Consider the following 11033-nt stretch of genomic DNA (forward strand, 5'->3'; position numbering starts at 1 on the left):
TAGAGGTACAGGAGGTGAGAGGACGCACCAGAGACAGAGTGTGGAGTAGAACAGGCAGACTGATGAAGTACACTGCTGAGGGGAGCAGCGGGGGAGTCAGGAGAGGTCTGCTGAGCCATGTGGATCACTTCCCTGACTGGGGATAGAACTCATGTTGCAGTGGTTGTGGAGAGCTTCATAGTGCTGCACTTTAACCCGTTTGTTGCACCACCATGGAAGGCCCAAGTAGGGTAATTTTTTGTATGTGAGGCTCTCCTATACACTGCAGGGTGTTGGAGGCATCCCTGGTCTCTATCTGCTGGACACAGTAGCCCTCCTTTTCCTAGTATGATAACCAGAATGTCTGAGAATTGCCAGATATCCCCTGAAGGAAGTAAAATGACCCGTAGTTGAGAAATAATGGGTTAAATGATCAGCTATGGGGGCGGGGGGGCCCCACACTCAAAGCCCAGAACCCAGCTCCCACTTGTTTCTATCTTGTACAACCTGCAGTGACTGACAAGCCCTGTGGAAGTAAGCAGTGAGACATAACCCCACCACCCCCCTAAGAAAGACTGGGTGGGATGGGAGTAGGGGACTATCGAATATGAATATAAGAAAAGAAAGTTGGCCCTCCCTGGTGGCGCAATGGGTTAAGTGCTGCACTGAGAAGCTAAAGCCACTTCTGCATGAGTTCAATCCCCGCCTGCCCCGGAGGTGACCACATGGCGTGGCAGACCTCTCCTGACCCACCTGCTGCTCCCCTCAGCAGTGTACTTCGTAGATCTGCCTGTTCTGCTCCCCACTCTGTCTCTGGTGAATCCTCTCCCCCCCCTACACCTCTGGCCTGTACCCCATTTCTGTGTACATAAATAAATAAGTCTTAAAAAAAAAAAAAGAAACAAAATGCAAATGTTATGGCAATATTTTGTGTCCAGGACTTCATCTGCCTAGAAGCAGGCACAGAGAACTCACACAGGATTGCAGAGTTGGCAAGATCAATGGATACATTTAAGAAAACTTTCCTCAACCATTACAATGGAAGTTTTATATTACTGACTGCTTCTGATAAAAGCCCAATGAATACAAGTAAAATTAAAATAAAGCTTAACACAAGCTGAAAGTGTGATAATTTCAACAAACAAGGAAATGGATTACTTCCAATATTAGAACACTCTCCAGAGAGTTTAAAATCATTTCTAAAAGATCTCTGATAAGCTGTTGAGAAGATAACTACCTTCAATTTAAAAAACCTAAAAGTGACCTTCCTTAATATAAGGTATCAACTGAGGACCAAGGAAAAAGCAGGAGATGGAGGAAGGGTCTTCTCTGTATTTCACAACACTCTCAGCATTTCTCTGTTTCTTGTAGAATCAAATCCAACATCCTGGTAACTACAGTCCTCTTTCCCACCAGTGACTTGTTAAAAACAAGACGCCGGCCCCGAAATGGATACACTTATGCTAAGCTTCATGTCACTAAATCAAGACTTAATCACAGTTTTGAATTTCAGTTCCCGCAGAAATATAATCTTAAGCCTGTCAATCAGCAATCCCCACCAGCATTTAGTCAGGCAATTTGCCTGTTAGACCCCTGCCATGCCCTAAAGGAAATTGACCTTCAAATAGAGAATGTGCTTTTGGGCTGAATATAATGTCCTTCTTCTCACTCCCTCTGACTATGAAAGTCTTTAATTCTGTATAGCACTTCGGAGCTCCTTTCTGCCTGATAGGTGGAATGTTTCTCAATTCGTGAATAGTTGAATAAACCAAATAAAATCTGTAAAATTCACTCGGTTGAACTTTATTTTGCAGCACTCTTTAACAGCAATGCAGAACATCTACAAGTTGTATCTATAGATTCCAGGAGCCAAAATTGAGGGGAACATCTCAGGGAAATGCCCGAGTCCATCAATATTCCCACTCCCCTTTCCCTCCCAGCAGGAAAAGCAAGTAACCTAAGGCGTGGTTGGCAATTCTCCCAAACATTAAGTAGCAGAATGAAATTAAAGATTCATGATGAACTAAGTTATCCCTCTGTGTGACCGTACATGTGGGAAAAGAGCATGTTGACCTGGGAATGGAGTCAGAGCAGGGTAATTTTAAATATCAGAGTTAAGTCCAAATAAGCATGACGCTGTGGGTTCACTTCTTTTAGGGGACACTTATCAAGAAAAAGGTACTCACATTCCCAGGCACTTAAAAAGTTAACTGAACTGGTATGCAGATATATAGCAGCTGAGATTTGCTCCATTCTTTCAACAAATATTTTAAGAGCTTTCCATGAACCAGCCAAACTCTAATCTAAGAGCAGCAAGATATGGCCAGTCAGGAGCAAACAGAGCAGCATTAAAGTTCCTGGAAAGCAGTAAGCAAGGTTGCAAATGTCATATCTGCTAAGGAGTCAGCGGGCGCAGCCAGGTGCCATCAGCACTGGTCTTGATGAGCTTTGAGTAGGGAAATCATGTAGGGTGACAGATGTTATATATTTTTGGCAAGCCCATATTAAGGGCAGTCTCAGGCACTGACTAACATAAGGCTTCATTTAACTCTCATAACTGCTTTTAGGCCTCTGCTAGTTCAGAAATATACAGGACAAAATAGAGAAACACTTGGGTTTATGCTATTGGCAAACAAACCAACAAAATACAAAATCAAAACTATGGTCTTTATAGAAAGACCATGTCAGATCTGCATTCAAACAATGCTATTCACATAAGAAAAAAATCCAACTAACTTCTCTCTTTGCATTTGCAAAGAACACCCTGGACTCCCAGATATTCAGGCCTCTTTTCTCCTTCTATAAAGCCAAGTGCAACTGCTTTGTCATTCTGGAAAAAGATGTCTGTTTTAGGGAACACCTGTAACTTGGCTCTAAGCTTGCAAGATCCCATTGTCTTGAGTAGGAAACAGCATGTCAGGTGGGTGAGATGATTGGTCCATAACTTGGAGAGTTCAGTGACACTTCATAAGGAATGCACGGTGTCAAGAGCAGGAAAAAGGAAGAAAAATAATCAAGGTGAGCATAGGTAAAGGGAGTAGATGAAAGAATCTCATCAAAACGTAAGTCAGCAGATTTGTGTCTCAAAGTACATGTATCTTCTCTTGCCCAGTAATTTCCCTATAAGGATTTTCAAAAACCTATGCAAAATTCCTTTACTATGGAATCTTAAAAGTCCCACAATCTGGCCCCTCCCTGGTGGCACAACGGGTTAAAGCACAGCACCAAGAAGCTAAAGCCACTCCCGCCTGCCCCAGAGGAGATCCACTTGGCACAGCAGACCTCTCCTGCTCCCCTCAGCAGCGTACTTCATCAGTCGGCCTGTTCTGCTCCCCACTCTGTCTCTGGTGAATCCTGTCACTGCCCCTGCACCTCTGGCCTGTACCCCAGTTCTGTATGAATGAATAAATAAATCTTAATTTAAAAAATTCCCACAATCCACCATGACTGTCAATGAAAAAACTCCCAGTATGGTGAGAGGTAGAGAATATGAGAATGTGGAGTACAGATGGAAATTTAAAATGATGTCATAGCTGTGGATAAAAAGAGTGATGATGCCCCAAAGAAATGAAAATAGAATTACCAAAAAATAAAATGGAATAACCAGATGATCCAGCAATTCCACTTCTGGACATAAGCCAAGAAGAGTGGCAAGCAGGGACTCAGAGCTACGTGCACACTGTTGGTAGCAGCATCTCTCAGATGCATACAATAGTGAGATATTACCCAGCCTTAAAAAGGAAGGACATTCTGACACAAACCACAGCATGGAGCCAGGCATCAGGAAGGTGATGAAGACATTGTACTAACTGAAATAAGCCAATGTGAACGTGACTAAAGCAAAGCTAGTTCAAATTGGAGACAGGAAGGCCTGAAGGAGGAGCTCTCAACAGAAACAGGAAAAAACTTGTCCTTCCTATAAGCTTTTGCCTTACCCTTATGAAAGAAGTGATTCTGGGTCCTCCCTGGTGGTTCATCGGGTTATGCCACAGCACTACAGACTAGCAGCAGCCACTTCAATGAGAGTTCGATCCCAAGCCCCGGAGATGGCAAGACAGAACTCTCCTGACCCGCCAGTATTTTAGTGGGTCCGCCTGTTCTGCCCTCTCTGTCTCTGGGGAATCCTCTCCCTGTCCCTGCACACCTCTGCCTGCACTCTAGTTCTGTATGCATAAATAAATAAATCTTTAAAAAAAAAAAAAAGTGATCCTTCTTTTAATGACCTAGAAGAACTAGTAACCAGGTATAGATTCGTCAATGAACATGTACTTTCTGAAAAATTATTCTTTTTGCCCTTAAAGTCATCCCCTCCTCACCATATAAAACCTCCTCTCTTTTCCTGCCCTGAGCCCCTTAGCACAGGGTCAGTTTACATCATTTTTAACTTTAGAATTTCCAACCATATATTTGTATATATGTCATTAATTTTGTACTTCTTCTCCTACCAATCTGTCTGATGTTAATTTGTTTGTTCGTCAAGCCTTAGAAGAACCCAGAGGAGCGGGGAATTTTTCTCTTCCCCATTTTCTGTGACGGGGATCCTGCTGGAGTGACCCTCGCTACAAAGCACTGAACACGCGTCACTGCAGAGGCATAGCGTGGAAACAAAATAAAACTCCTCTGAAGGGTTAAGTTTGGAAACCCAGTACTCAGGCTGATATTTCTGAATAGGAACAGCATCAAGGCTACTGGCCCGGGAAAATACTGAAAAGGGTGGTGGTGATAATGGCATGGTGAAGGAAGTTTTATCATTCAAATAGGATGAAGTAAAACCTCCTAAAAGAAACAGGAAAAGAACCCTGGAGGAATGGAATGTGAACAATGAGAAATCCCTCTCCAATCAGGGGGCTCCCTGCTGGGCTCCACACCCCTACCTTTCAAGGTCACAGATATTTTCTAGGGCCTCCTGGGGTGTGGGGGGGGGCCTCAAGAACACCCTAAGAGCCCCCCTCCTTGTCTGCAGTGGTTTCTTCTGGTTTGCTCCACTGTCATTGAGGTTTTCTCCTGGCCCTGCCGTGACTTAACTTGGAAGAGAAGTTCCACTCATTCATGCAAGTGAGTGGTTTGTGGTCGGTAAGTCTGGCTTCTCTTTAAAACCACATGGGCCCTATTCCAGACCTACTGACCCGGAATTTCTGGGCAATCTACCCAGGGATTTTTCTTTCTCAAAAGCTATCCATATTAGTAGGATGCACAGGTAGGTTTGAGAAGCTCCATTGAATGGGGGGTAAGTTTAGACACAATTATTTACTTTTCAAATCCTCCTTCCCTCCAGCACAAGGTTCTTGTTGGGAGTGACCAAAGATTTACTGACAAGGACTGAATTAGGGTGGTAAAGAATTGAGACTTGCATCCAAGCTTGATAAAGTGATAGTAAACTGACCTTGAGACCCTGGATGGGACTAGCTGAAGGTGACAGTGAACTGGGTCTCACATCAAGGACACAGCCATGAGTCACCCCCTTTGGAATCTGAGTTTAGAATCTATATAAGAGACCCTTCCCCCTTATTGAGTTGGCAGTAGCTGCGGACCCCACCCTAGGGGCTCAGTCTCAGCTGCTGTCCTAGAGCAATAAACTCTGCTTGCTCAGCCTTTCTGCCTCCCACCTTCCTTTCTTGCAGCCAGTCACAGAAGTTGGGACAAAACAGTTCTGATACAAGGCAAAATTGCAGGGAACCAAAACTGATATCAGGCAAAACAAAGGGGTGCCGAGAGACCACAGTTGTTAAGGAGAAAAACCCATGATGCCCTTTGCAACAGTTTGGGCCTACCATGCACATGAAATAAAAGTGATCTAACTCTTGAATGGTCAAAGATTCTTCACTGGTGAGAGGTTCAAAAGAAATAAAGAGAGGGGAAAAGACGAGTAATAGAGAGAAGGATTTCAAAATACAGATCTCATTCAAACTCCAAAATCAGCCATCTCCTTGTGGACAGACGTTCAGCTAAACAAGCAGGACCCAAAACAGAGTAGCCAATGCCCAAAAGCAGAGCTGCCAGGAGAACGAAGCCAAGGCACCTCTGTCAAGAAACCTAGCAAGAGTTTGGGTAGGGCTCAAACGGCGGGGACAGAAGGGAAAACCCAAGTTCACAGTGTTCCAGCAAGCTGAATCTGTAACAGGTACAGGTTTCATGGACTCCGCCCCTACTCCAGATGCTGGAACTCCAAATCCCATCAGTACCAAGGAGAAGCACGCTGGGACGTGAGGGCGGAGCAGCCAGGTTGGGATAAAACCGGACATGTGGGCTCTGGGGGGGCCTGACCTGGTGGTTCGCAGCTGATCGTTTTGGCGCTCAATCGGTTTTCAGCGTGCCGGTGGAGTCCAAGTGAGCAGAACTGGTAGAACATCCTAGTTAACCTGTGTTTCTCTCCCTCTTTCCCTGGGTTATTCCTTTACCTTTCTCCTTATAAATAAATCCATTATTTAACCTTTTGAGTGTGTCCATAATAGGATTGAATCGTAAGCGCACGGGTGAAGACCCACAGACAGGCAACCCAATCCATATTGAGGTGCCCTGTAACAAATCCACTAGGAGGTCGAGATGATGACAGCCATAGTCTCTCAAGAGAGAGGATTTGAACTGTCTACCAAATCCTTGAGGTCAGATAAGACAACAGTGGGCCCTTCCTGGTGGCCCAATGGGTTAGCACTGCAAGCTGGCCACAGCCAACTCAGTGCATGTTAGATCCACAGCCCCAGAGGTGGCCCACATGGCACAGCAGACCTCTCCTGACCTGCCTGCTGCTTCCCTATCTGCTCCCTGCTCTGTCTCTGGTGAAGCCTCTCACTGTCCCTGCACCTCTGGCCTGTACCCCAGTACTGTTGCATAAATAAATAAATCTTTAAAAAGAAAGAAGAGAGAACAGAAAGACCAGGAGAAGCATCCTCCAGAAAGGCTTCAGTCCTTTTTATTTGTTCCTCATGGCTGCCCAGCACCTTTCTAGACTCCACCCCTCTCTTCCCCCCCAGTTCAGGAAGCGCATTTCACAGCGACTTGCCATGGAAGTGGTGTCCTGGGCATCTCAGATGTCAATGGCAGGGAGATGGGGACCGGGGAGGTGGCAGAGGATGGACAGCACTCAGTGACTCAGTTTGCTCCTCACTGTTCCCCTAACAGTTCCAGGTGACAGCACTTCAGGCTCCATAACCTGCCTGATTCTCGTGCAGCGACAGGTCCCAACCCAACCACCTATTTAGTAAGTTCTCTAGATTGTGCATGGAGAGTTCTTCTAGTGTGCACGCCCTTGATAGCTATGTGTGGGACGACTGCAGCTATCAGACCAACAGTACATTGCCATTTAGTGCTTAATTTTGGATGTAGGCAGGCTAGGTTTTGCTTTCTTTGTAATCTAAAATTTAACGAAGGAATAAATAATATCTAAAGCATGCAACCTTTCAAAGAGCATCTGCAGTGAGGCCTACTGTCCAACAGGGGGCCCCCAAGACCTGTGCTGCACTTTCAGCATCGTTTAACCCATTTTCTGAGTCGTAGTCTGCCTTAATGCCAAACCTGGAGAAATTGCAAAGCCTTCCCAGGGGTCCTCGACTTCCACTGTTTGATCTCAGGAAATCAAATCTCTTATTTACAAGTCATGCTTTTCAAACCTTTCCTTTTAATGAGAAATGTTACTGTTGGAAGGATGTCCATGGGGTGGTAGAATTGAATAAGGGCGGAAGAACAAAGATTGAAATCCTTTGGACTAAGTGCCCTCTTATCCAGGGTCTTTGGATTTTACAAGCGTTCACTCAAATCAGAGCATTCAGTTAAACTATTAAAATTAACTTGATTTAATGTATTAAAATTAATTTTAAGTCAAATTAAGAATTATCTTTCGACTGAAATTTTAGCCGTTACAGACTATGTTGGAGAATCATGAAAGGGTCAGTTTCAGTCCCTGAAGTTCCTGTGAACTCTAAATATGAACACCCATTTGTTCATCCCCCCTGAAAAAATTCCTCACTCATGGTAAGAAGTTGTATTTGAAATCATAACATTATTGACGAGACATCGAGGCTGACTGAAGCAAGAATCACTGAGATGAGACACAAAGAAGGGCCAATGAGAACAGAAGTTTGTAAATCCCCACTGCGTAGCTGTGCTATAGTAATTAATCATGGACATATGATTTGGGGTTTTGTCTCTTCCTAGCAAAGCTCCAAAATGGGAGTTTCTTATGGTGAAGTAACAAAGGTGCCTCTATGCTAATGGTGGCTGTTGGAAAGCACTTGGGGGTGATTGCTGATGCCAGAGAGACCAACCCTGAAGTGAGGAGCTTGGAACTTTCAGTCCTTCCCTAAACCTTGAATGCAAGGAGAGGGATCCAGATTCACACCTGTCTAATGAATTCGACATGAATAGGAAAAAAGCCAAGGTTTAGGGAGCTTCTGGGTCGGTGACCACAAGGCTGTTTCAGGGGACTGATAGTTTGCAGAGGGGGTGAGGGCCCCCTCAGTTTCCCCAACGTTACCCTGTGTTTCTCTTCCGTCTGACTGTTCCTGAGTTAGATCCATGTATCATAAACTGTATAGTAAAACGTCTCTCTGAGTTCTGTGATCTGCTCCAGCATATTCAAACCCAACGAGGGCTCATAGAATCCTCCAACCAGCAGGCAGTGCTGAGAAACTCAAGACTGTCTTCCAGGTTCCAGCTGTCACATTTGGTAAGTTGCAGAGGTGGAGTGGGGGAGGCAATGCGTGCTTTTAGGCCAAGACCGTGGGGAGAGCACAGACCCCACCTTCTGAACGTTCAGCTTGCACCTTCCTCAGTCATTAAAAGTCCTGAACCCGATTCCAAAGAGTATGGGTTTCTCCTCCACGCCACTAAGCCATTCTTGAACACCAGCCGAGCATCCTACAATTCTACTCTATTCTGATTCTGTCGACCCAGATGTAGGGTCACATCCCACAGGTGAAGGGCTCAGTTCTGCAGGTTAGCAATGGGGTACCCTTCAGAAGCAGGAGTGTGCTGTTTTCACTATCATCCTGTAAGAGATGAAGAAGAAGAGAGAACAGAAAGACCTGTGACTTCCCAAGTAGAGACTGATGGGGAACACTGAAAGCAAGTGCTGAGTCTCTCAGCTCCACTCTTTGACTTCTTGAATGGGCATCTCTGGACCCAAGGGGCAGAGCATGACTGGGGGTTGGAGGTAGACTTTCAAGGATAAGGCTTTCGGGCTTTCAGAGGTGGGGCCTCTCATTTCTGCACCGACTTTAACAGGTGCTTTTTGGGAGACGGTCTCCTGCTCAGGTCCGTGTGAGCCCCTTCAGCTGCCTTCTGCCAGCAGTTCTTTTTACATTTTCAGCACTTTGACAAGTGACTCTCAAGACTATGGCAGTTGCCATCTTGACCTCATGGTGGATTCAGCTTGGTGGCATATTCTGAACTTGAGGCATTTCAGTTGCTTTCATGTCTTGTTTTCATGTTATTGTAAATAGTTGTGCTATTAATGTAGGGGTGCAAATATCTCTTTTAAATAGTGTTTTTATATTTAAAGTGTTTAAATATGGTGTTTTTATGTTTAAAGAAACACTTAGGTGTGGTATTGCTATGGTGTTTATCCTTTAGTTTTATACAGAACCTCCATGTCTTCCATAGAGGCTGCACCAAGTTACATTCCCACCAGCAGAACAAGACAGTGCAGTGCTTTGCATCCTCACCAAAACATGTTGTTTCCAGTTTCTTGATATTGGCCATTCTCACAGGTGTAGGATAGCTCTCATGTGGTTTTGATTTGCATTTCCCTAATAATAACTAAAGCTGAACATATTTTTACATGCCTGTTGGTCATCCATGCCTTCTTTGGTGAATTGCCTATTTAAAACTGCCCCATTTTGGTCATTGTTGAGGCCTGAGTGCTCCTGGATATTAAGCTCTTGTCAGAAGAATGATGTGCAATATCTTCTCTCTCAGTCAGTGGTTTGTCTTTTTTTTTTAAAGATTTACCTATGTATGCATACAGAACTGGGGTACAGTCCAGAGACTCAGGACCAGTGAGAGGATTCACCAGAGACAGACTGGGGAGCAGGTCAGGCAGACTGACGAAGTACACAGCTGAGGGAAGCAGCAGGCAAGACAGGAGAGGTCTGCTGCACTGTGTAGATCACCTCCCTGGCCGGGGATCGAACTCATGCTGAAAAGCCTGCAGCTGGCTTTATATTGCTGTGTTTTAACCCATTGCACCACCAACGAGGACCTGCCTTTTTGCTTTTGGTTGGTTTCTTTACATATACAAAAACTTTTTGTTTTGATGTGGTCCCATTTATTTATTTTTGTTAAGTAACATTCTTAACGTCTTGATATGTGAGACCAGCAGATGGAAAAATAGGGGTGAAAGAACACAGACCCACTAGACTCTCTCACAAAGGAGAGAGGCAGCAGGCTGTCACATGCGTCCGGAGAGCAGAGTTTAACAAGGCCGCGGCATTTCTCAGTTACTGTCAGTGCTTCCAAAGGGTCTGGGTATTTGAAATTTTCTGGTGGCACCCAACGATGTTTAATGAGATCTCATGAAGAAATTTAAAAGTTGGAGCACAGGGCCTCCCTGGTGGCGAAGGGGTTAAAATGCAGCACCATGAAGTTATCCATGGCCACTGCAACTCCTAGGAGTTCAATCCCAGGCCAGGGAGGTGCTCCACGTGACATAGCAGACCTCTCCTGTCTTACCCACTGCTGCCTTCAGCAGTGTATTTTCTATTTGCTTGTTCTGCTCCCTACTCTGTGTCTGGTGAGTTCTCTCACATCCCCACACCTCTGGTCTGTACCCCAGTTCCTGTGTGCATAAAATAAATTGGAAAGCATGTCCATTGCCGCAGCACCCGGTCTCTGTCTAAGCAGCTGCCCCCACCCAGCGCCTGTGCTCTGCTAGCCCTTAATGTTCACTTACCCACTCGTTAGATTTGCTTTATGAGGGTCCGCTGTGCATGGACAGCACTAGATAGATGCAATCCCATCAGCGCTGAGGAAGGGTGAGATTTTCAATCTAATTCCCATTAAGGAAGCAAAATAAGACTAAACTCCCCCAACTTCCTCCGTGAGGAAGAGTAAGCAGGGTC

The sequence above is a fragment of the Condylura cristata genome, unplaced genomic scaffold, assembly GCF_000260355.1.
Source record: "Condylura cristata isolate star-nosed mole 26May11 unplaced genomic scaffold, ConCri1.0 scaffold00014, whole genome shotgun sequence".
NCBI lineage: Eukaryota > Metazoa > Chordata > Mammalia > Eulipotyphla > Talpidae > Condylura > Condylura cristata.